The sequence below is a fragment of the Acinonyx jubatus genome, chromosome A2, assembly GCF_027475565.1.
Source record: "Acinonyx jubatus isolate Ajub_Pintada_27869175 chromosome A2, VMU_Ajub_asm_v1.0, whole genome shotgun sequence".
In the NCBI taxonomy this organism is placed as follows: domain Eukaryota; kingdom Metazoa; phylum Chordata; class Mammalia; order Carnivora; family Felidae; genus Acinonyx; species Acinonyx jubatus.
The window spans coordinates 81,229,716-81,257,401 of NC_069383.1; the positions used below are offsets into that span (position 1 = coordinate 81,229,716).

A 27,686-nucleotide genomic window follows, 5' to 3' on the forward strand; every position below is an offset into this window, starting at 1 on the left:
AATATGTATGAATGCCAGTCATATAATTGATTTTATACTCTTTCTGTATATCTAAACATGTCACTTGATTAGTGTTAAATGCCAATAATTCATCCAGTCTTTTCAGAAGCACCATTTTAGGTCGTGTAACATTTATGGTATCACAAAGCGTATTATGGAGGAGGTGGTCCTCTTACACTTACTTAGACAACCAACGACAAATAGAAGGTCATTTTCTGATTTAAGGGGTCACTTTGCTTTCTTTTCTGGAGGGCCTCCATCCCGCCCACTGCCCCTCCCCTGACAGTTCTCTGAATAGTCTCAGTGAATGGGCCAGCACGCCTCTGTTGAGGCCTCAGTCACTCTTGGTGCAACACTTGAAAAGAGCAGGTGCGGGTCAGAAGTGAATGGGATAGCCCAGGATCACTGCTGTGAAACATGTTCAAACAAGTCACAAACTAATCTTGGAATGACTTCAGACAAAGAAGACAAAAGAATACTTTAGGGTCTAAATCACCCACTTGACAGAGGAGGGCTCCAGGATCAGAAGCCAGGGTAAGGGCTATTTGCTTCTGTGTTCCTTTTGCTTTAATTCTACTGAATTTTCATGGTGAAGGACCAAACTCTGGCTCCCAGAAAATCAGGAAATTTCCATAAATGTAAAAGAATTGCTATATACAGTTATTTACACATATGTCTGTTTTCTTACTAGAACTCTGTGTGCATATAACCCAGCTTCAACCTGAACTTCATTTCTATTACTTTGGGCTTCAAACTGTCTTTATTGAGGATGCATTCTTCAGGTTAGGATGCTGTATTTATCTCCTTGATGTATGGTTTTTATTATTTTTTTTTTAATTTTTTTTAATGTTTATTTATTTTTGAGACAGAGAGAGACAGAGCATGAACAGGGGAGGGGCAGAGAGAGAGGGAGACACAGAATCTGAAATGGGCTCCAGGCTCTGAGCTGTCAGCACAGAGCCCGACGCGGGGCTCGAACTCACAGACCGTGAGATCATGACCTGAGCTGAAGTCGGACGCTTAACTGACTGAGCCACCCAGGCGCCCCGATGTATGGTTTTTAAAATAGTCTCGTATGTAATACGGGCAAGTAAGTCTATTAGGAAAAACTGTACTTCTTTTGATATTATATTATACACTTATATTTTACACTTATAAGAACATAATAGGTAGAATATAAAAATAATATGAGCTAAAGACAGGAAATGACAAATGTAAGTACAAAACTAGAGTAGGTTAAACCCAAATATATAAACCACAGAATATTGCATTGTTAAAAAAAATTGGGTGTAGATTTCATTCTTGAGTTTCCTAGAGGATAAAGTAAGAAGGGAAATAAATCTGTTATAAAATTTGTATGTAGAAGTATGTACTCATTTTAGAGGGCAGCTCAAATCCTTTACTTAGTTTTCTTAGATCTGAAAAAATTTTTCTATGGGTTTTCAATATATGAGTTGTTGAAGGATTAAAAACTAGAAGACTGGATTTTGTAAACTTCTTTCCATTGTAGTTGAGTGTTTAACAGCAAGGCAAAACTCAGGCAAAATAATTTTGTGGGGTTTTAAGATCATGTGGTCCAAGAATAACATAGCTTTGATCCACGAATAAAATCGACTCCAGAGGAATGTTTTTCAACAGTCTTCAATTATTATTGTTTTTCTTCCTTAGGCTAATGATAAAAGCAGTCACAAATAACTTGAGAATATATTCTTTTAGGTCCCTGGGATCTCAATTGTCTTTTTTGCTTCTTAAAGACATATTTACATACAATAACAGTGAAAGAGTAGTTGGTAGGTTAGAAAGTTTGGTGAAAATTCAGTATATCTCATCAAAATGCTTATTCAACAGATACTTTTCCCTCCTACCTGCCACCTAACTCTCTATGAAAATGTGTTCTAAGAGACTATCTAGGGTTACAGTGGGATTTTATTTATGTAATACTTCCAGATTACTCCAATACACAAAAAATCAAATGATCAATTCTCCTAATTTATCCTTGAAACAACCAATAATCTTGAGATATTTTCTCTCTATATGGACTTTGATATAAATGAAGTTTTGACACAAAGTTGATATTATCTTAAAGCCATAAGCTGGAGTTGTAGACTTATTTGACTTTTTTATACCTTTACAATCAGTCACAACACTAATTGTTCTATTTAAATTTTTTCAACTTCTTTGGAGGTGAGAAAATGTGAGATGTGAAATGAACCATGGTTTAATGCCAAATAGAAACTTTCTGCTTCTTGGATAATGCAGAAATCCATTACAGTTTGAATAGAATGTAAATGTATGAATGTTGACAATTTCAATGTAATGGTGTAATGGGACAAAGGTGGGTTATGGGGGAGAGAAAGTGATGAAGGGATGGGGGGGGGCAAGGCACTTTTTTTTTTTTTATTTTACTTTTCATACTTAAGAATGAGAAATATTGCCTAAAGCCTATGGATGGTCCAATAGATTCTTAAGGTACGATTTCATTCTTAAGATGAAAATAATAGAAAATTAAAAATAAAATTATAACTGGGAAAAGTTGGAAGAAGGAGAGAAAGACAGATGGATATATGGGGGGAAGATAGGAAGGTGGTACATGTGAGTTACTTTCCATACATTTCACAGGGGTGAGTAGGCCCTTTTTACAGCTGCAGAATCAAGAAATGGAGGTGAAAACAAATTATTTCAAGAATGAACATGGCCAGACAGGAAATGTAAAGAGAAACTGGAAAAATTGGTTATACCTTCATGGACTAGAACTGGGCATGATATGACAGGAAATTTTACTTTTCTTTTTAGAACTTTCCACACCATGGATTACTTTTATATTTTTAAACAGGTAGTGAACATATTAAGTATAGTAAGTTTGAAATTTTAGGTAATTTTCTGAGTAGTCAGTAATACTTGAATATGTCTGAGGACCGTACAAATATTTACATACACACATTTCCCTAAATGCTGTTCTTGGAGATGTTCAAATGAATGTAAATAAATAGATATACATGATTATTTTTATAAGTGCATATAATTATTATAAGGGTAATCATGAAAGAATGTTTATATTTGTTAAAGTGCTTTACAAAATTTAAATTGTTAAAAATGTAGGTGTTTCTATTATTTATGAAGGTTGTCTTTGAAATGTTTTTCTGGGGAGAAGTAAATCTTTAATAGCTTCATGAGAAAAAGAAAAGTCTTATGAATTATGTTTCCATGAATTCTTTTGACCCATGCTCTGAAATTCATTATTCAGCAGACCAGGGGCTGGACCAGCAAATGTGTAATTTTAAAAGCATTTAGTTTATTATAACGCATGTGGTTGGGTAAACACATTGAGAAACTTTGGATAAAAAAAAGTAACTGGTACAGGTCACAAAAGAAAGAGTAGTACTTCCTTTCCAGTCCGTTCCCCCCCCGCCCCCGCATCCTCATTTTAAGAAAAATACAGGTTAACAGGAACAAATATAAATCCTTTAAGTTTCAGTTTACATTCCTTAATAAGAGTTGCAAACTGGTTTGGATGCAGCTCCTGGGAATCACACACACACACACACACACACACACACACACACACACACACACACACTCTCTCTCTCTCTCTCTCTCTCTCTCTCTCTCTCTCTCTCTCTCCCACTCAGGAGCAACGGCAGCACTATAAGTTGACTGTAAGCAAAACTTGCCATCCCTACTGAGACCCAGAACTTAACCCTGGTCAGATGACAACTTGAATGTTGGATTCAGGTCTCAGTGTCAAAATTTTACGTAGTTAAGTTTATTGACAAATTAGATTACTTTCAAGGAGACTAGGTTGCTAAAGTAGCAAGGAATCCTATTCTAGGAAGAGTAATAATTTGATATTTTTATAAAGCCCAGAGAATTCTTGACAGAAGTAGACATGGAAGTATCAGAAATTTAGGGCTATGAGTGAAAATCATGGGGAAGGATGGCTTGACTTAAAGCTGTTTCTTCTTTCAATTAAAAATATGAAAATAAAATGGAACTCTGAAGACACTGAGCTTGTCATGACTCATAGTGTTCCATATAGCTATAACCATTGCTATTCATTGAGCACTTACGTGCTGAATACTCTTAAATCCTTTTAATCTGTTATTTTATTTTATTTATTTTATTTTCACAATATCTGAAAGAGAAAGGTACCGCTAAATAGCTTCATCTCCCAGGTGAGATGCGCCGAGGGGCTTTTTATGTTTTGTGTTTAATGTCAACCACAGGTCTTAATAATTTTCTTTAATCTTCTGTGGATCCAACTTGACATCACTTTCTAGCAGTCGTGGTTGTAATGGTATAGAGTAGGAAGGCCAGTTGTATTTCCCATCAGGTAGAAATCACAGCTGATCTTTCTAGGGATTAAAAAAAAATGCTTTGGTGTAATTTGACTCTATAACAAAGAAAAATTTTAAATTCAGGAATTCCAGCCAAATGCTGCTCTTGTTTTTGGATTTTCAGAGGAATTGTATATACTGGTACATAATTCAGGGTATAAAATACTATTGTAGATGCTTCAGAAGTGATTGATAGCCTAATGCAGTGTTTTGGAGCTAATGGCTTAGCTGTAAATAATGTCTTGTGAATCTAAAAATTTGGGGCCAGAATGCTCCTGTATTTGTGGAAACAACAAGAGCTAAAGCAAGACCAAAAGAGAAAGAGGAAGCTAGGTCCACGAAGGGAATTTGTCTTTTCTTTTCCATGCAAACTCTTAAAACTGGATGGAGTTTGAAAACATGAATAATACAGGCTGAGGTGTGATAATCCTGTGGCAAAAACAGAAAGTGCACGAGAGAGAGAGAAAGAGAGAGGGAAAGAGAAATCTTTTCCCTTATAGTATTCTTGCCCTTTGTGCCACAGTGACTCCTGTTTATGAGTATTCATGGGCCAATGAATATTTCAGGTACAGACCAATGAGGTTATAAATTCCTTCCTTTAGGTAGGGGAGGGTAAGAAGGTGCGCTTCCATTTGGGAGGAAGGAGACAGGTGTTTTAAGTGATGGGCAGAAAGCAAAACCGTTTCCTCTGTTACAATCTTTATTGGATTTTTCAGCCTGCATTCTTGACAGTTTTCTCAAATTTCCTAACGGCCATACTGGTCATGCCAACTCGGTAGACAAAATATAGGCTGCGACAAGCTGATGAGAAGAGCTGAATCCAACACATGGTCACAATTGTATTGATCTAATATAACAATCCTGTCCTAAATAGAAAAGAGAATCTAATACCTTCCAGAGCAACTTTGAAGCTTTAATCAATAACTGGAATGTTAGATTTTGGCAAAAGAAGAGGTGTTAGATTTTTAAAGTTGACTATATGACCCAGCTAAAAAACAATCAATTTTTATTAAGAATGGAACCTGGCAGTTTTGCACAATACATCCAGGATTTCCTTGACAAAATTTGAGTAATGGATTAGCTCCAGTGGAAATTAGGTAATTTCTTGTGACTTTAACATAATGCACAGAAGCTTCAATCAATAATACTTGCATTGGAGAACAGTTTTGAAGTAGGCAAACAGCACGTATAATAGTGTCATGTGTATATAATTATCTCAGCGTGCCAAAGGGTGGAAAACAAACTTCAAGTGGCAAGAGAATTAATAACCTTCCATTTCATTGTTCAGCATTTTATTCTAAACTTGGTTGGTTTCCTGTTTTCCTCCATTGCCTAAGAGATATTCTTATAACTATAAACTTGACATTGCTCAATACAACCTACTTTCATGAACAGTGAGCTGAAATGATGTTGAAAGCCAAATATTTTACTTGTCAGCGTCTGAGAAGGCTAGTCGTGAGGAAAAATTTAATTGGGCTGGGTACTATATGGAAATTCCATGCATATATAGAATTGAGAGTGTAATCACATGAACTCTTCTAAATTAGATATAGAGGTATATATTTGGAAAAGAAGTGTGGAACTGTTCTTTTCAGATGAGAAAAGTTTAATCATTGCTGACACTATTGAATTAATAAGATACCTGCTGCTTTGGAATATCCTGTACTCACTGTGAAAAGAATATACAGTTCATATTCAAAGGTTATATTTTCTATCTAGGCTGTTTTTCTTTGAACAGAACATTAGCCTTGTGATAGGGAATTAAACCAAGGAAAATATCTACTGAGAATCATGAGTGTTATGCTGGCATTGTCGTGTTCCCAGCTGTTTTATACGTATGATAACAATAGGGTGAACCCAAAGAGTGGTGCTGTGTGCCTTAAAGCTTGTTTCATTTCTAGCATGTGAATGACAGGTATTTGTTGAGCTGCTTAAGCCATCTTGCAAGATGGGAAATATCCATTAAAAGCTCCTAGTCATTTGAAAATACATTTTAAGAATTTAAAACCAAATTTGTTGATGTTTGGGATCCAGCCAATTTTTTTTTTTTTAACCAACCTCCTAAGCTGGTGAAAAACCAGCCAGACTTTTTTTTTTTTTTTTTTGAGGGTAAACCCCACAGATTTCTTGTATTTCGTAAGAGGTTGAGTGCCCAGTGCCCTGAAGATCCTTTGTGTGACACCTAATTTCAGTACCCCCAGCTCTAGGTGAGGGAATCGCAGTGACATGTGGTCTGTTGCACCAACGGGCAACCACTGAATGTGTTTGCCGTCATTAAGATTGCTTTTGGAGCCACAAGAGCCTGAGGCAATCGCCAGTAACTGATTTTCACCCCAGAGACCTCATAGACACACTGTTTGGGGCTGCAGGCAATTAAGAGAGTCTACAAGGAAATCAATAATATTGGGGGACACAGTGTATATTTGCTAACCACTGTGCTAAATACACATATGTGTGTGTCCTGCTACAAAACCCTGCATCTTTATGGAGGAGAAAGTACACATGGGGAGCTTGTTAACCACTATGATACGAAATAACAAATACAGAATTGTAAGCAGTGTCGGAAGCACTACGTGATTAAGCAGTGTAGATAATATGTAGTCTGAAGAGGGGGAGGGGAGGCCATGGAACCGGGGCAAGTGGGAACATTTGCACAGGAAGAGGCTTGAGCAGGGCACACACTCCCACCCTTCCGTCCGTCTGTGCTCTTGTGATAGAGATGGCTGGAATTGCATTTAGGTATGTGCAGTTTCAATAGAGATTTTATGATTTGGTAGGAAATCTTTGTCACTGAAAATGCCTAGGGACAATGCCTGACATTATCATTTCTAGCTTCTGAAAGGCAAGCAGCCACCAGTGTGTTTGTATTCTCTAGTGGCCTAAAATATGACTTAGGGTGATAGGGTATCAGGCAGGGGCTTTTATGTATTTCTGCAGGCTCTATGCATGATGAGATAGGACAGATAGAATAGTGGCAAATCTAAATGTCCGGTGTGTGTGTGTGTGTGTGTGTGTGTGTGTGCGCGCACGCGTGCGTGTGTGCGTGCACGTGCAGCTTTGTGTGTGTATATTAGGGGCATTCCGTTTGAAAGTTGTGTTCTTATATATTTTCTGCTCCTCATTTTTTTCTTTATATATCTCTGACCTCAGTAGGGAATTTGATGAGTTATTTGCAGAAATTCAGATCCAATATAATATTCTTTGGAATAAATCTCCTATATTGTGTCAATTTCATGCCCTTACTTTAGTTTGTTAAGGATTAGAAAACTGGAATGTGACTTCTAAATTGTAAGTTGTACAATTTAGCTACATCCTTAACCCTTTATGGAGATTCCTTGTTTCCTACTTTTCAAATGCTTTTGTTGAAAGGGATTTTCTTGAAGGTAAACTGAGTCATCAGTCGGCTGATACTATATACATGCCCTGGAGGGCCATTAATCAAAGGACAGAAGAACGTAATTGGGTTAACTTTCTGGATTCTCTGCCTTGTGTAATGAAGTGAGGAGAATTGCTTGGCACATTTCAGGATTTCTGAGCTTCCCCTAATGATGGCTATAGGCTGATTTAATCAACAAACCGTAGAGCTGCAGTAATTGTGAATCAGGTCCTTGTGATGAAACAAATGTTGCACAGTAAATTGCCAGAGGATACAATTCCCTGTTCTATGCGTGTGTGGTTTTTGTGTTGTGTTTATTTTTGTTTTTGTTTTGGAAAAGTTTTTTTTATCGTACCCTGTTTTTACTAAAAGAAATTCTTTTTAAAACAACTGTTTTATGACAAGCATTGCCGTCTAGGAAATTCTTATGAAGCTGTTCCTAAATCTGAATTCTGTTACCCTTCATTTAGTTTTATTTATTTTACCATCTATTTATTTGGTCTTCTTGCACTGATTGCAGCCACCATAAATTCTCATTTGCAAAGATAGATGTAACAATGACAAAAACATGGATCAAAGCTTAGAAGGAGCACCTGTGTTTGCTGTGGGGTGTGTGCGCGCGTGTGTGAGTGTGTGTGTGTGTGAGATGTCTTGATCCATTTGTACATTTCTCTGGGGAATTTTCAGGCAATTAAGTCAACCAATTGCAAGTAGAGCCCTCTCTGTACATTCTGATTTGATAGGAGAATGGGTAATTCCTGTTAATGACTAGTACATCTGTTCAATTATATTGTTTTGTAGTGATGGTTAATTACGTGTCAAGTTGTAGGAGGGGGAGACTGTGAAAGCATGATTCTCTTTTAAATGTCAGAGACTCTTCCTGAATTACCTGTCTTTTTAACATACACGGAAGACTTTGACAGGCATTGTGTTCTTCTGACCTTAAAACATTTACCCTGTCTTGGAGAAGTGTAATGTTCCCTGGGAGGTGAGGTATATTGAACTGGTTTCCCTTGAATGTCACTCATGTCCAGTTTCGTGTGGAGTGACCCTTGTCAACCTTTAGCTGGCAACAGAAGGAGGGCTTCCCATGGGTAATACAATTTTTGTTAAGTAGCCTTTTCTTGGGAGGGTTTTCTTTAGAAAATATGGCTTTGAATGAAATTAAAGCTATATTGTTTAAAACTGTAACTTGCTTTTTTCCTAGATGTATCTAGATATAAGCAAATGAAACACCATTTGTATATTTTTTTAAGTGATATGATCACACTGAACCTGTTTGCAAATTATAGAATAATGCATAGATTCATTCAGTAAAGAACCAGGAGTATTTATAAATCCAACGCTTGAAAACAGAACAGGAAACGATTTGTAATAGAGAGGAGAGTGTCTGAGGAGCTAAGTATTCTTTACATTAGCTAGGGAGTTATGAATGCCACAGTATACAAGCCTTTTTAGCCAGCTCATATGCGTAATTTTCATTTTTATTGATGTCAATGGGTGGGTTGAGGCCAAAGATTATTACGTTTTACTTGACAACTCATGCTATGTCACAAGGCAGTACGATGTGTTTTAATAAAATTATGCATTATGTATGAGATCCTGTAACAATTAAAAAGGGGGAATTGACAGCGCAGAAAATTAAGTTCTTAAAAATGAATCATAATGGTTGAGGCTTGCTTGAGTAGAAGACTGATCTTGTTTAATCACCTTGTCTATAAGCGTTTGGAGTGTTTTTGTGGACTGTGTGGTTTTCCTTAACAAAGGAAAAGGACATTAATGTTATATTCAAAAAAGCAATAAAGAGCTGTTGATCGTAGTGACTTGAATTAGAAACCTCTTTCCAAAAGAAAAGGGCTTACGTTGCTTATGGCAGTATTGTAGCAATCTGGCAATTCTAAAGTCTATTCATTTCTCAGTTTGGTATTGTTCTTGTTCGTGTTAGTTATCTGTCTTTTGTCTCTGGCTATACCTGAAGATAGTAAAATATAAAAATACCAAAAAAAAGCTGTAAGCCATTCTCTTTATTTTTGACACAGTGATACTCAGTTATCCGTTGTTGTAGATTCTTTGCAGGACTTGCCCTTCCTAATTTTATCAATATCTAAGATTTTATAAATACTTACTAAGATTCTTCTCTGCAAACTAAATTCTAAATTTAAATCAAATTATTCTCTTTTATGGTTTAGGTAAGATCAGAAAAATAAAAATCTGTTTTTTAACACATACTGCTATAATTTAATACAGAATAAGACTTTGCCCTATTAAATTTATTTCTATTTGTTGTACTAACCAGTTCTGGAAGTTATTTCTTAGAGAACTAATTCATGCATATCTTAGATGCAGTGAGAAGTCTCATACTAATTTCCAGAGGATTGACAAATTTTTTTGAATAACGATTATGCCACAATTAGCCAATAATTTTGGAACTACAGTACTACAATGATGTCACACAATATCTTGAAGTCTGTAGCTTATTTCATCTTAGTATTTGCTATATTTTTATTTTGGACATTATTATGTTAGAAGTTATATGTTAATACTGTGAGCACACTTTTTGTCTTATGAATTTATATTAAATATGATATATAAGCCAAATAACTGTAGTTTTAGAGCTTCTTAATTTAATATATAAAATTAAAGATAAGTTGATTTTATTTTTCTAATAATAGAATGTTTATTAAATATGGAAAAGATACAGACGGAAATTTAATAAAAGCATGAAAATGGCAAACAGTTGTACGACATTTAAGGCCTGTAGTCTTGCAGTGAAATAGCACATTAGGCATCTTACAGAATTTCATTATATTGAAAGTTAATTTTCAAGTCTTATCTGGGGGCAGCTGGGTGGCTCAACTAGTTGGTTTAGTGTACGACTTTGGCTCAAGTCATGATTTCACAGTTCGTGAGTTTGAGCCCCGTGTAGGACTCTCTGTTATCAACACAGACCCCGTTTTGGATCCTCTGTCTCCCTCTCTCTTTGCCCTTCCCCTACTGTTCGTTCTCTCTCTCTCTCTCAAAAAAAGTCTTATCTGGAATAAATGATTTTTCAGTATAGTTTTATGTAAAAGGCACAGTTATTCCAATGTAAATAACTGTCCTTTCTTGGAAAAACAAAGGATATAGATTAGGTATACATTTATTTATCAACCTTAAGTTTCTGTTCCTAATATTATAGATTTTTTAGAGCAACCAAAACAATGTGGTGAAGATGAAATACACTGCAGGCATTGCTCTCAGCACTCCGTAGGTAAGATCTTTTTAAATCCTTACAACAACCCTGTGAGTTATATACCATTACCAGTCTCATTTTTAAAATGATAGAGCAACTATCCTTCCTCATCTAGTAAACAGCCAAACTCACATTAAAACCCAGGAAAGTCTGACCAAGAGCCCATGAACTTAACACAGTTACTGTCATACTGCTGACTAGGAAGGAAATACTCCAACTCTTGTTCATTATTGATAGACCGTATGTGTCTAGGAGAATTGTGAATTAGCCTTTAAGAGTTCTCTTATTATTACCTTATAATATATCATGTTGCAAGAGATTTAAACAGATAATATGTAGAAAATAAACTATAGAGGCCACTTCTTATGACTCCTCTCTCTGCTTTAACTACCTGTTCCACTGTCACCAGTGTGATTTGTGTCTTTCCAATAAGGCCATGTAACTTCTTGTGTGCCTGCTTATAGAGTAAAATATTTATTTATCTATAAGTACATATGGACAACTTTCTACTGTATGCCTTATTAAGACTTGCTTTTCCACTGAAGATCTTGAGATCTTTGCATTAATTATTTTGTTCTTCATTTTCCACTCATTGAACTGTTGCGTACTCCATCGTATTGATGTATCTTCAGTTACTTAAGAGGTCCTTTTATGTTTAGGTTGATTTTATTTCCTGTTACTAATAAAGTCCCAGTGAGCATCCTTGTATATATCACTTTGTGGCTATCTTGGAGTATTTCCTTGTGATAGATGACTAGAGAAGAATAGGGAATGGATGTTTTTCACATTCATAAAGATATCCTGATTTGCCTTCTCGAGAGTATATATGTCTATGTCTATCTCTGTCTCTATCTCTATCTATCTAGTAAATTTAGTTATATGTCTCCCAGTGTTTGTCAATCTTTTAAAATTTTCGTTGCTCTCATGTGTAATAAAATGTTTTGGTGTGTCTTGTTTAATTGGTTATCGATGAGGTCGGGTTTGTTTTTAATAGTCTTAATCTTTTTTTTTTTTTTCCCTGATATTTTCTAGTCCTCTGCGTGTTACTCTATTTCATGGTTAACAACTTTTCATTAATAATTTGTAAAATTTCACACTGGAAATTAAACTGTGTGTTAGTTTAGTACTTTTTCAGTTCATTGTCTTAGATTGTTCTGTAGGCAGTCATATTGTCTGCACATAATAAAGGTTCTCCCCCTGCCCCCCCCCCGCCCGCCTTCCCTTCCAATATTTATGCCTCCTGTTTCTGTTCTTGTCCTAGTAAATTCACTATGAGTTCTGTTAGAGCATTTTTGTACTAATGAGAATGGACATTTCTTCCTTTTGTTCTTGATTTAAGTAGAATGTTTTAAGTATTTCACTTTTAAGTATTTTTTCATGTATCTGGTAAATAATATTTATAAAGTTAAGAAAGTTTCTTTGTCTAACTTATTTTTTAGCAATAATAAAAATTAAATATTCATAAAGACATGTTGGGGGTATTTATTGAAATAATCAGTCTACTTTCATTTTTAATCACTTAATTTGCTGGATTACATTACAGGTTGAAAATAAATTGAAAATAATCAGATAGTAACCATTAATTGTTTCTTCAGTATCTTCTAGGGATTGTTCCTAGTAGAATTTTTTGCCTTAAATAATTTTATTTTCCAACCTTATAAGGTGAAGAAACGGACACAGAAAGGTTATTTAGATTCTTTCGATCACAGTTAATAATGTCCACGTATTGGCATATCCTAATATTGCAATATCTGTTTCTCTCAGAATAAAAGTTCCTTGGTCATGGTGCATTTAAAAAAAAATTGTCTTGATTTGGTTAGTATTTTATATAGATTTTTTGCTTATGTACATAGATGAGATTAGTTTAGAGTCTTTTGGGGGGGGGCTTGTTTTGGTGATAGGATAACTTTTTGTATTTCTCAAAATGTAATTAATGTATACATATTAATTTATGCTCAGAAGAAACTTTAATGTTATTTAAAAAAATCTTGTGTTCATATTTGCTCTGAAACACTAATTGCAGAAAGTACTGGAGGCAGAGGACATGTTATTCAACAGTTAGTGAATTCTTCCTGTGTGTCAAACATTGATCATTCTCATTGCCACCATGATGCTAAAAGTTTAATGGAGACCTTGACAAACACATAGTTACTATGAAATACAATACCCTTTTGGTATTATAAGTAAATTGTGCCATATCCTGGAGAGATATGCTGAGAAGAAAATATTTTAAATTAGCTTCAGAGGATGAATGGACATTTTTTACGTGGAAGATTTCAAGTAAGAGATATTTCCAGCAGAGAGAATACAGAGTGGAGAGCTTGTACCATAGGGGGGAAAAAAACCAAAAAAAACCAGTATGTGATGTTGTTAGAGACACCCCGTACTCAAATTATTTCAAATTTCTGGCTTTTTATACAAAATGATCCTAAGATGGACTCATGTAATTCTGGAGTAAGATTCATGCAGGATCATTGTTATTTCCAGCAAAAGAAAATCTCAACAGGAGATGAGATTGAAAATACAGGAGATGCTCGTTCTTGGAAGCTTCTCATAAAACGGTGAAATGTAACTTAGGTGATATACCTGGAAATTTCTGAACAGGGAGTAAAATGATAGGCTCTAGTTATTATGACCAACATATCCCTAGGGCTTTAATTTTTGTTCTTGTTATTGTTTATTAATAGAGGGAGTGTGAGGCCCTTAGAAACTATCTAGAAAACTGAGGCTAGATTAAATCATATGTAAAAGAAGTAAAATAACACATTTCTTGGAATTAATAGTCTCTAACAATTTAAAGTGAAATGGTACAATGAATTGCTTAAAATCTAAAAATGCAGAAAGAGAGATATTGTATTTGCACTGTAATTTCAGAATCTCCTTTTGACTTTGAATGGGAAATCAGCCATGGTATCATTTTTTTTTTTTCCTGCTTCCCAGAACTTAATGAGATTTAAAAAGTAATTTTAACAATTGGCAAAGCCACACAGGGTTAAGGAGTAACCTCTGTGTATTTCCCCAGAATTTGTGTAGCTGTTTTTCTCTGAAGAATGTCAGTATTTACCTTAGTGTGCTGATACTTCAGCTTCTAGGGAACTACCTGTACAACCCCTTGGGTTGAGTTTCTGCAAGTGATGGGGTGCGTTCCCATCATCAAAGCACATGCTGGCAGTTGAGGTCTAGGTAGCTGAGCGAATTGCTAGTGGTATGTAACCCTGGATCAAAGCTGGTAGCGGTGGACGGTGCCAAGAAATTGTTACTCTCTGATTTATTGCAGTTAGCGGTGCATTGGCTTCCTCTGTCTTGAATTTTCTAAGTTTTGCTATAGGTAAACAATGTTGTTGTTGTTTTTCTTATTCCAGAATGACCTGAGATAATTTAATGGATGTTTTGTATGAAAACTCATAATTTGAAATGTAACTTTTTTTGCATGCAGCTTTAACAGAAATGTAATGGTCTCTATGTCAGTCAAGAATATTTTGCCCATTCTTTTCCATTCCATTCGAGAAAGCAAACAAGTTATTGGAAATAAGACCATGCTTCTTCAATGGAAGCCTTGTTTACCATGCCTTATGCATAAATGCAGGTATCTGATTTGACTGTTCTCTGTGCTTTCCCCCCAAAGAATTGTTCCTTTATTTATTTAATTAATATTTTATTGGGCAACTATTTTATCCCAGGGCAAGGTTAAGTGCTTCTGGTTTCAGTTAAGAAAGACCCTCTCTTGTACTCTTTACAGTGTATTAGACGAAAGAGACTGAATACAAGTAAATGATAATAATTGCACGGTTGTGAGTATCCTGAAGAATCCATAAAGGCCCAATGTGGAGGACATGAGGCAGGACCAAATGATGGGTGGAGCTAGTGTGGTTAGGAGTGTGGTGTCAATTGTCCTGGGGCTTAAAGGGATGAGAAGAAATGAGAAGACATGGAGGGAAAACATGGTAGGCAGAGGAAAGAGCAAGCAAGAACATGCTATTTACTGATGGTGTCAAATTCTGCAGAGAGTGGCAAGATCCCGATCCTTATCTCTTCTTACCCAAAATGTTAGTGAGTACATGGGGCTGTATGTTAGAATGCACGTGACGATGAGTGATCTGTGAGAATGGTTGGGTCAGGAATTATTTCTTATTTGGGTTTATTTTCCCTCCATTGAGTCTGAGTGCTGAAGTTTCTCCAGTTCATTAGCTGATGTATTAAGGAGTCAAGAAACCCCCAGTTAAGATAATAGAGAACAACCAAGCACTTCTCTCTGTAGTAGCTTGATTACCCAATTCTTGTCATGCACCACGTTCGACAGAAAATAACTTGTAGGGTCATGCAAATCAAATAATACACCACCAGTCCTTCTTTAAAGCCCTCCTTATTAGCTGCATAGAACTCCTAAAGAGAATGTGAAAGATGGCTGCCCAAGGTTTAGCAATAGCATATGCTATAGCTATTCAGTATTTAGTGGAGTGAAATAATTGAAATTGTGTCTTTTATGCAAATGTTTAAATATAAGAGTGGCTAAAATGTAGAGATGCACAAATATGAACTCCATTGCAGGGAGCCGCCCTAATGAGTGTGATAAACAAACCACCATTCATTTATTGATATGTTATTGATCTGCATAGTGAAACCCAGTGTTATTCAATTTCCTTGTCCACACTGAAAAGATGTGTACTTGAACTGTAAAGATCAATGAACGTTATTTTTCCTAACAATAAATTAAACATAAACAAAAAGTATTCTTCCAAATTAAAAAGTGTTGTAAGAGATTTGCCTTCTGAGTTCTGTGTGAAATAGACCAAAGCAACCATATGTTTCATCATGGTTGGATTAAAGGCTATATCATTTTAGTCTATAGGACTGTTAACTGCATATCCTAAAAGTTGCAGTGAATATTTGAACAATAATATATAGTGCATTGTCTAAAGTTTTTGGTGATGAGCCAATTGTTTTTTTTTCAAATGTGAAGTCAATTTTCATCTTTTTAAAAGAAATTTCACATTCATTTTTTACAATGTGCATTTATTTCTGATCTCTTATTTTTCTATTCTCCTCCCTACTCCTCCCAGCTTCTATGTGTCCCTCTTCCTCATTCCATCTCTTGATTTCTTTCTTTTCCTTTGGGTCCGTTGAATCTCTTTCAATTTCTTCAGTTTCATTTTCTTTCATTTAATCTTCTCTGCTACGAGGTAGCTGCGTTACAAATTCAGGGAGAGTTAGTTGGTTAATCAGGAACATGTTATTTCCCCTGGGCTTCCCAGCTCTGTTCACTCCTCTGGATTTCTCTAATGAAAAGGAAAGATATTGTGATGGGCACCATGGAGTCTCTTCCTTTAATTCTCTTGTCTGCCCATTCATTTCACAAACTGCCCCTTTGGTTAAATGAGAAGAGTAAACCTAGAGAACACAACCCCCCTTGGATGGAAATTAGAATACCTTTACCTGACAGAGGTGTTTTCTTCAGGTGGAGAGTATATACCCTGTACTTGAATTTATCCAAAGTGATTTCCATGGACTTTCTGAAAAATCTGGCAGGAGCAAACTGATTGAGAGATTCAGGAACACGGTTCTAATTTCCCTCCTTACTTTGTTGAGAGATAATTGACCTGTATCACCGTAAATATTTAAGGCATGCTGTGTGATGGTTTGATTTATATATATTGAGAAATGATTACTACAATAGGTTTAGCTAATATGTGTCCTGTCCTATAGATAAGAGAAAGAGAGAAGAAAGAAAAGGAGGGAAAAATTTTCTCTATGATGAGAACTCTTAGTATCTATTGTTCTAAAAATTTATCTAGATGCCATACAGCAGTGTTAGCTTTAATCATGGTGTATGATATATCCCTTGTACTTAGTCATCTTATTACTGGAATTTTGTACCTTTTGGCCACCTTTCTCCAATTCCCCCTCCCCCTCAGCCTTTTCCTCTCATTCCCACAAGCCTGACCTCTTTTTCTGTGAGTTTGGTTTTTTTGTTGTTGTTGTTGTCATTTTTCTTCTTTTTAATGTCTGCATATAAGTGAGAACATACACTATATGTCTTTCTCTGTCCAGCTTATTTTACATAGCATAATGTCTTCATGATCCATCCATGTTTTGCAAATAGCAGAACTTTTTCATTTTTTATGGCTGGATACTATTCCGTTTTATATATACACCACAACTTGTTTATCCATCCATTCATCCATGGAAAATTTGCTTGTTTTCATAATGTTCTAATTTGAGCCCTGGCATTAACTTTAAGAAATTACTTCTTTAACTTCAGTTGTCTTAAAGAAATAAGAAAACCAAATTAATTTCACATTGTAGTAGTATTTTGCATGACATGCTTTGGAATTTCAGAGGAAGGAATTATATAGAGAGTAGAGGTCTTTAAACTTTTTTTTTTTTTAATTTTTAGAGAGATGGAGAGAGAGAGAGAGAGATTGAGCTGGTACAAACGGGGAGAGGGCCAGAGGGAGAGGCAGAGCATCTCAAGCAAGCAATCTTCATGCTCAGGGTTCTGCATGGAACCTGACATGGGCTCAATCCCACGATCCTGGGATCATAATCTCAACCAGAATCAAAAGTTGGGTGCTCAAGCGAGTGAGCATCCCAGACGCTCCTAGAGTAGAGGTCTTTAAACACCACTTCATAGCTACTTCTCTGCACCTGTTTGGGCTTTTAGACGCTGTCTTTGTAACCAGAGGTAGACAAGAAAGCAGAGACTCTTTTGATAAAGAGTCCTTTTGATAAAGGTCCTCAATCACTTTATGAAATTCTTGGGATGCTTTTTTGATCCATAATTCTGAAGTTACTTACTCTCTTGTTGGAATTTGCTGTATCCTTGCTCCAGTCCTGTTCTCTTCCCAGAGCTCTGCACTCTTTTAGCCCAGCCCCTTCGAGCCATTGTTCCTGTGGGCTGCTTCTTTGATTCTTGGCTCCGGATTTGCTTTTGGACATTAGTTATTGGATCCTCCGTAGATAGGGAGTTGAAAGAACCTGGATGGAGGGTTGACGCAGTTCACTCCTAAACCCCAAACTCAGGTCCTAGAACTTAGCCCTTGGTCAGAAAAATGTTTCTCTTAAACTTACATGCGTGTTTATTAATCATTATTACCTCTTTTGCCCTTAGTTGCTGCTTGTTGCTTTTCTTTTAATAGCAGGGAGAAGATACAAATTCTCATTTTGCTCATTATATACATATATTTTTATTCACCCCTTTCATTCTGTTTACATCTAAGTATAAAGGCAAATAAAAATAACAGTCATATGGCCACAATCAAGTCAGTTGTATCCATTTTTTTTTTTTGGCTAGGCATTAGGAATTAGATGTCTGAAGATACTTTTAATTTTTTTCCTGAAGTTTTAATAATTTTAGTTGTAAATTACAAATCAATAATCACCATTAAAAACCATATAGAATATATATAAAACAAGATCTTATTTAATTTTTTTAATGTTTATTTTTGAGAGAGAGAGAGAGAGAGAGACAGAGAGGATATGCAAGTGGGGGAGCAGGAGAGAGAGGGAGACACAGAATCTGAAGCAGGCTCCAGGTTCCGAGCTGTCAGCACAGAGCCAGATGCGGGGCTTGAACCCACAGACCACGAGATCATGACCTGAGTCAAAGTTGGACGCCCAACTGACTGAGCCACCTAGGTGCCCCAAAACTATATCTTATTTAGATGCTTGCCTAATAGATTGTAAGATAGATATGACATAATTTCCTTTGTATCCAGAAGAACTTTCTAACAGTTTTGCCCCCAGACAACAAGGTTGTTAGTAAGGTGATGAATGCCTATCTTAGGAAGTATTTAGGAGCATCAGCATGATCATTTTTCATGGGTAATGTATACCAGCAGCTTCCATTAAATAGGAAACTGGACAGCAGGGCCAAGGTGTTTTCTTCTTCTGCGCTTTCTAGAACAGAAAATAATGTTTATGACCTGCATTAATTGGACACATAACTTCAGTTAGAGATTTAGTTGCAAGGTGTTCAAAGGTGATGTAAATTCCCATGAGGCTCCCATTTCCCTGATGTGATCAACAGATAGGAGAGATAATCCGGAGCTTGGGGACATCCACCGTGGAGAGCCGGAAAGACAGCTTGCCAGATAGCAAGAGATGCTCCAGTGGGCTTCCCCCCTGCCTTTTATTACTACAGGTGACCTAAACAGATGGTGTGAATTCTAACGGGTTGCCTACATTCAAATCCTTTTGTATTTTCTGACCAGCAATAAGAGGAGTCCATTCAGCCTCTCTTATACAGAAGGGAACATTTGGAGAGAGATTGTATGGGCTGTCGAGCCTGTGGAAGGCTGCTGAGTCACGTATGATTCATACATCTGGCTTTAGGAATCTTCAGACTTTTCACGTTACAATACAGGGGTGGTCCATTTTAAAAATGCTTGTTGAAATCCACATTGGGATGTACTCTAAATGGAGCACCAGTAACAGTGACAGGATGGCTGTTAACAACAACAACAAAACAATGAGCATTCTGCAACAATTCATTCTGAATGTTGATGTTTAATTCATGTTACTGGCTGCTTTGTGATTCTTGCGTCTTTCCTAAAGATGACGGGTTGCATGGACGTGCCATCCTACCAAAGCACCGTCCTTTCACTAGGGCTTGTGACATGCTTCCCACTGTTTCTTGAATGACTGAATGAGATCCATTTTTAAGCCTTTCCTTCTAATTGCAGAAGAATTATTTCAAATGTGGAAGATATACACAACCACACTTTCTATAAGGACATCAACCATTGTGTTTTGAAGTGTTTACTTCATAGTTTATATAAATAATTTAAATACCGGAAATCATCATGTTATTTATTCCTGAAAAGGGAAATATACCGAAGACTCATCGTTTTATTGCCTCTTTTTTGTTGCCAATAGCAAATCATCTGATATTTAGGATTCATTTCAAGTAGAAAAATAATATCTTTAGGGGATTTAAAAAGGTCTTCTAAGTAGTTGTACATACCTGAATCATGCTTCATAGCATTTTTTAAAATTTACTGACAGTGACCTAAAAGTTTCAATTGGTTTTAGCTCTATAAGGTGCTTTTTCTCCTTGATAATTTTTTCTAATTAGTTGCCTAGACTTATTTTTTCATGTACAATACATAAAAGGTCGTAATTTTATACTATTGTTATTTAAACATCACCAACTATTACATAATTTGAAAAACTTCATTCAAATAAAAATGTTTCGAATTGCGACCAAGAAACCAGAAATCACTTCTTTTCCTCTATTACTCTGATACTTATATAGACTTTTTACTTATTGTTCCTATTCTTTGCTAGGAGTTATTTCCTAGTGCAAAAATTGTTAACTTTTTCGCCATTTGATAAGCATAAATTCATTTCTAAATACAATTCTCATTGTTCATTTCGCTGCATTAATGGAGAGCAACAATTTGGTTCAAACAACCAGTTTAGTTCTATGTTTATATTGAGCGGGTCAGGAAGGAGGGCTGGCTCTAATTCCTCCCCAAGAAGCAATCTTGTGCTTGGCACGCTTTGTGTGCTCAGACCGTCAGATGGGAGCACGAGGGCAGTGCATGTGTTGATCAGGCAAAGAGGGTCAAAGAGAACCACGTGTCTGTGGGGACAAAAAGGTTGAAAGCAATTAAATCGCAATATGGTTCCTGAGCTGAAAAGATATTTACTATTTCCAATTTGATGGTTTCATTCCCATTTTCTAGAATCCCGTGCTTAATGCTAAAGAAATAAAAATGCTGGTGATAGGCTACCCTTACAGTGTTCCTTTCTGAGGGTCTTCAGAAAGAGAGTTATTGTTTTTCTCATTTGCAAGTTAATACATTTGCATTGACAGCTTTTTGATTGTTAAATAAACTCTGTCCTGGAACAGCTGTCAGACAAATTACACCACGGGCTATCTTTAAAAGGAGTGCCCCATGAGTCAGTCTGGGCCCAGGCTTTTATATTCTTGCATTTGTTTGTGTATCTGAACCTGCATTGTGAGGACAATGAAGGCCAGCTGAAAGTCATATTTTCCATTCATATTTGAAGGATTTAATGTTGCTTTTGGAATATTTTATATTTAGAAACACATCAGGGCTGGCTCTACATCTAACCTGCTACTTGATGTCAAATCTGTGTGCATGTTGTGAATAATAGGAGAGTCATTGGCCTTGTACTTAACACTGACACCACCATGCTGTGTTAACGAAAGCAGTGAATTTTGTTTTTCCCCCATAAAACAAATAGTGCTTGTTTATTTGATAATCTGAATGAGAACTTAAAAACTTAATGTGAGGAAAAATTGTAGCATTTCAGTAATCCTGTGCATGTTTCCACAAAGATCTTTTAAGGAAGAAAATAATCTGGGTTTTCTCAATTATTCGAATCCTCATTTCCTAACTATAACTTTTCTTCCGCAATGTAAACAAAAGACTTCTGTCTTTGCCATTTTCTCTCCTTACATCAGTGAAGCAGACTTAGAACCCAGGACTCTGACAGTCTGTAAAATAGAAGACATGAGACATTTGTAAATTCTGATGAGAGAAGAGTTGAGGACTCCTAGTGGGTGCTTTCATGATGGGAACTAAGCTGAATTTCAGGCCACCCTGTCGATTAGCATTTATTAGACAGTTTACTCTGTTGACTTCTTAGGGCACATTGCTTAATTTTACTAACTCTGTGATCTTGGGCAAATAAGTTAACCTCTCTATGGCTCAGTTTCCTTATCTGTAAAGAAAGACTCAATACCTGCCTCGATAGATTTTTGTAAGAATTAGAGTATGTTTACATGACATGTTTATTTATTTACTTTTATTTAAATTCATTTATTTATTTTGAGAGAGAGAGAGCAAACAGGGGAGGGACAGAGATGGGGGGTGAGAGAGAGAGAGAGGGAGAGAGAGAGAATCCCAAGCAGGCTTTGTGCTGTCAGCACAGAGCCTGACATGGGGCTTGAACTCACGAACCGTGAGATTATGACATGGGCCCAAATCAAGAGTCAGATGGTTGACCGCCTGAGCCACCCAGGCGCCCTTACAGGATGTGTTTAGAACAGCTCCTCACACATAGGCGCTCAATAGATAATATCTGCTATCTGTTGAGTGTCTACTGTATGCTTAGAACTCTGCCAGATAGTCTCCAAATGCAGAATTATCAGCTGTGGACTCTCCATTCACTGAACTTGAGTATTGCTGGAGAAAAATAATAGTCACATAATACATATACCAAAATGTATGACATTTTGTAGGACAGGCTATATATATCTTAAAAACTCAGAAAGAAAAATTTCTGAGGGTTTGAAGACTCAGATTGCCCAAAAGTAGGATCCGAAGCATAGACTTGAAAGATGATTTTGCGGAGCTGCAGGGACTTCGGTAACTCCAGGAAACATGACTGAATAACATGACAAAACTGTGAAGCAGCGAAATTGGCTTGTCTGCAGGTATTGATCTGTATAGGGAAGTGAATTGGCCATTTAGATCAGAATCCAAATATAATAAGCATTTCAGTATTTTATAATATCAAAGATGCTATGAACACACAGTTAATAATTCATAGAAGAAAGGAAATGAGATTTTTATCAGGGCATTCAATAATATTCACGTGCTTGAATTAGGCCAAAATAAATTTGGGGAACAATCGACCATGGCTAAAAAAATACAGATAAACACTGAAAGGGAAGATCTTCAGTAAGATGAAAGGAGGTTTTGTCATGAGCACATAGAAATTCAGTTCATTTGTTTTATAAAAACCCCAGCAGCAGATTGTGTGGCCATGTGGGGCACCTCCACTGGCAGTGGGCTAGAGGGGATGATACTGCGGGTTGTAACTGGCCGTGATGGGGAAGGATAGCAAACAAAGCTCTTGGGGCCTCAGGGGAGCAAACCCTCACACGAGAACCCTCCCCCTTCCAGCTAATCCAAGGAACTACATTCATGTCCGCTCCAAAGTGTATTGCCCATTTGTTCTCTTGGAAGCTGGAAGCAAATTGCTGGAGCTGAGGCAAAAACATATATGAGCTAAAGAGGCAATGAAAAAATGCTTGGATAAAACAAAGATCAATCCAAGATGGTGCGTAAAGGAGGTATGGTGAATCTTTGGTTTTTGAGAATTAGGAGTATGTGTGTTTATAACACAGATTACACACACACACACACACACACACACACACACACACAGGAGCAGCAGAAGACCCACAGAAAGTGAAGGCCGAGGAACATGAACAGCTTAAAATTTGATTTTAGTGATAAAGCCTGGTTTTTTTTGTTTGTTTTTTTGGTTTTTTACTCTGCAGTATTTTACCTTTTCACTTTGATTAGCATATTCGCATCCTTCCCTGCATTTCTTACAGGATTGACTCTAGATAAAAACGGAATACTTAAGCACTTCACAGATCTAAACAGCTTTCTAAAAACAGAGCAGCAGTGTTATTGAAAATGGTTTCAATTGAGAATAATTTCAGGAACTCACATTCCTAGCATAACACCCATCTCACAGACAATCCTAGATTTAATGTAGTTACCAAGCACTCTTTTTTACACCAAAAGAAAATTTAATTCTATAGTTATCTATGTTATCAGAAATGCCTGTTTAGCAAAATAGTGTGTCTAAGCTATCTACATCTTTGGCTTACTTATATTTATCCAACTGCAGGAACACTCTGGGTGGTTTATTACATAACAAAAAGCAGTGTGGCATTGGTGGGATATTTATAGCAAGTAGAACACTTTTGAAATATATGATCTTATTACTTCAAATTTATGAATAAGCTCTTTATATATATATATATCAACATAACTGAAATGGTCGGATTGTTAGATCTTGTGATATTTAAATTTTTCCCCAGGTCCACAGGATATAACTATGTCTCCTATTTCCTTGGGTTAAAAATAAAATTATTTATGGGGCACCTGAGTGGCTAGGTTGGTTGAGCGTCAGCTCAGGTTGTGATCTTGCAGGTTCGTGAGTTCAGTCCCCACATCCAGCTTGCTGTGTCAGTCTGTCAGTGCAGAGCCAACCTCAGATCCTCTGTCCTTCTGTCTCTGCCCCTCCCTGCTTGCGCTTTCCCCAAAATAAATACATATATATTGAAAAAAATTTTTTTTTAATTTTTTAAATTTATTTATTTTTTTAATTTTTTAAATTTATTTTTGAAATAAATTCTCTGCAGGGGCAGAGAGAGAGACACACAGACTCTGAAGCAGGCTCCGGGCTCGGAGCTGTTAGTGCAGACCCCGACGTGGATTCAAACCCCTGAACCGCAAGATCATGACCCGAGCTGAAGTCAGATGCTTAACCGACTGAGCCACCCAGGTGCCCCTAAAATTAATTCTTAAGAATAGTGGTATAGGCAGAGAATGCTTAGGACAAAAGCTTTAAAGGGTTGGGGCACCTGGGTGGCTCAGTCGGTTAAGCGTCCGACTTCGGCTCAAGTCACGATCTCACGTTCCCTGAGTTCAAGCCCCGTGTCGGGCTCTGGGCTGATGGCTCAGAGCCTGGAGCCTGCTTCCGGTTCTGTGTCTCCCTCTCTCTCTGCCCCTCCCCCGTTCATGCTCTGTCTCTCTCTGTCTCAAAAATAAATAAACGTTAAAAAAAAAAATAATAAAAAGGGTGCAGACTTACTTTCACAGCCCCTACCTTCCTCTGTGTGTCTCCTGTTCCTCTTCTGCTTTAGTCTCTATGCTAATTGCTAGTGGGGTAATTCAAGGAGGGTGTGGAAAGAAAGATGTCTATTTTACTACCCTGTCCTTACTGATAGCAGGGGCTTCATGCACCTCTCTCTCTTTTCTAGAGGACTTACCACATCAAATACAGCAAGGAAGGACAGTTAGTCTTGGTAGGACCCATTATAACATTTCTCAGCTATTACCTTAGCTCCATTGTTCCAACTAGTAAAGAGGTACATTCTCTCTGTAGCATTTAAAACAATTAAATAGATAACTATGCAGACTTGACTCTTTGTACTCAAGAATTACACTTTACAATAGATTAAACAGGGTGTAATTTGTGCTGTTCTGAATTTGATGTTCCTCAAGTGCATGCAAAATGAAATGGATTACTATATATATATATTTTTTTTTTTTGAAAAAGAGTTTCCTGAACTGTGCGTTACTCTTTTGAAAGCTGTTTAATGGGCAAATCTGACCTCAAAGGGAACAGTGTTTATTGCATGGCAAGTATCTTTCTTTCAAATTTAGTGAAAACCTGAATTTTTTATATCTTTGCTTTAAAATGTTGGCTGTTTCTGTACAATAAAGTGAAGCACACGATATAAAAGATTAGCTTAATTATTCCATAAAATAATTGTTGAGAGATTTCACAGTGAATGCTCCAAATTAGCCCGAGTCTGCAGACATCGCTAAACAGTTGGAAACATAGACTGCTAGTTGACTCTGAGTTACTATAGGGGCGGAGAAGGATTACAAGATTTTTTTCTCTCGTCTGTGGCATTCATTATACACTTGAAAGATTTGGAATGGTAAAATGTTCACTCTAGAGATTTAATAATCTCTTTATAATATTCAATCATATTTTGAAAATTTGCCACTTTTTCAAAAATGTGTGATTTTTCTAGATGCATGGGTCCTGCAGTTCATTTTTTTTCTGATGTGGATTATGGAGAGAAGAAGAAGAAATTAGTAAACAAAGCACTTTAATAAATATAACTGTGCTAAAAACAGACACACAGACCAATGGAATAGAATAGAAACCCCAGAACCAGACCCACAAACGTATGGCAAACTAATCTTTGACAAAGCAGGAAAGAACATCCAATGGAAAAAAGACAGTCTCTTTAACAAATGGTGCTGGGAGAGCTGGACAGCAACATGCAGAAGGTTGAAACTAGACCACTTTCTCACACCATTCACAAAAATAAACTCAAAATGGATAAAGGACCTGAATGTGAGACAGGAAACCATCAAAACCCTAGAGGAGAAAGCAGGAAAAGACCTCTCTGACCTCAGCCGTAGCAGTCTCTTACTCGACACATCCCCAAAGGCAAGGGAATTAAAAGCAAAAATGAATTACTGGGACCTTATGAAGATAAAAAGCTTCTGCACAGCAAAGGAAACAACCAGCAAAACTTAAAGGCAACCAACGGAATGGGAAAAGATATTTGCAAATGACATATCGGACAAAGGGCTAGTATCCAAAATCTATAAAGAGCTCACCAAACTCCACACCCGACAAACAAATAACCCAGTGAAGAAATGGGCAGAAAACATGAATAGACACTTCTCTAAAGAAGACATCCGGATGGCCAACAGGCACATGAAAAGATGCTCAACGTCGCTCCTCATCAGGGAAATACAAATCAAAACCACACTCAGATATCACCTCACGCCAGTCAGAGTGGCCAAAATGAACAAATCAGGAGACTATAGATGCTGGAGAGGATGTGGAGAAACGGGAACCCTCTTGCACTGTTGGTGGGAATGCAAATTGGTGCAGCCACTCTGGAAAGCAGTGTGGAGGTTCCTCAGAAAATTAAAAATAGACCTCCCCTATGACCCAGCAATAGCACTGCTAGGAATTTACCCAAGGAATACAGGAGTACTGATGCATAGGGGCACGTGTACCCCAATGTTTATAGCAGCACTCTCAACAATATCCAAATTATGGAAAGAGCCTAAATGTCCATCAACTGATGAATGGATAAAGAAATTGTGGTGTATATACACAATGGAGTACTACATGGCAATGAGAAAGAACGAAATATGGCCCTTTGTAGCAACGTGGATGGAACTAGAGAGTGTGATGCTAAGTGAAATAAGCCATACAGATAAAGACAGATACCATATGTTTTCACTCTTATGTGGATACTGAGAAACTTACAGAAACCCATGGAGGAGGGGAAGGAAAAAAAAAAAAAAAGAGGTTAGAGTGGGAGAGAGCCAAAGCATAAGAGACTCTTAAAAACTGAGAACAAACTGAGGGTTGATGGCGGGTGGGAGGGAGGGGAGGGTGAGTGATGGGTATTGAGGAGGGCACCTTTTGGGATGAGCACTGGGTGTTGTATGGAAACCAATTTGACAATAAATTTCATATATTGAAAAACAAAAATAATTAAAAAACAATAAATATAACTGTGCTTTTTAAAAGCATAATAATGCAATGACATTTCATTTCAACATATTTTTCTCTGGGTTCTATAAATGCCTGTGTGCCTCCTGTATGTAGGGTACTATAATAAACATATTGAGGATTAAATGAGAATAAAAATGCATCCATCTAATCTTGAATGTGTACAGGGGAATAAGCACCAAGTACAATTAAAATGCTTTTGGAGCTGAGTGGACAGAGGAGAAAATTTTTAGTTTGGAGGGTTGTGAAAGGTGATACTAGAGTATTTGTGGAATTTATCCCATCATAGTGGTGGTGGAGGATTAATTTCAGGGAGAGGTTATAGAGCAAAGCAGAACACAGAAACAGAGCACCACACGCATGGAAATGTGTGAGGCTGGTTGAAGTGAAAGGTCTTAGAAAGTAAGATGCTGGAAGGCTGGGTTGTGTAACTTTTCTCAACTATAACTTTTCTCATCTTTGGAAAACAAACAACTAGTGTTTATGATGACTGAGTGAGAGAGTGACTGTTTATCACTTTGGCATGGAGTTTGGCATTAAAATAAGGTTTTAATGCATTTAGCTATCAACTATGTGTTGGGAAGAAATGCTGAAAGGCTATTATTTAACAAAGGATTGGAGGAGGGATATGATGAAAGAATTGGTGGCATGGGTCGAGAAGATTATTGTTATTAAAACTCCCACAAGGAGAAGG

General features: G+C 36.8%; 1 protein-coding gene across 8 annotated transcripts in view; it reads left to right on the forward strand.

Annotated features, from left to right (window-relative positions):
* Positions 1 to 27,686, forward strand: part of CACNA2D1 (calcium voltage-gated channel auxiliary subunit alpha2delta 1) — a 487,283-nt gene that overhangs the window by 53,721 nt on the left and 405,876 nt on the right. The gene's annotated exons all lie outside the window — the stretch shown is intronic.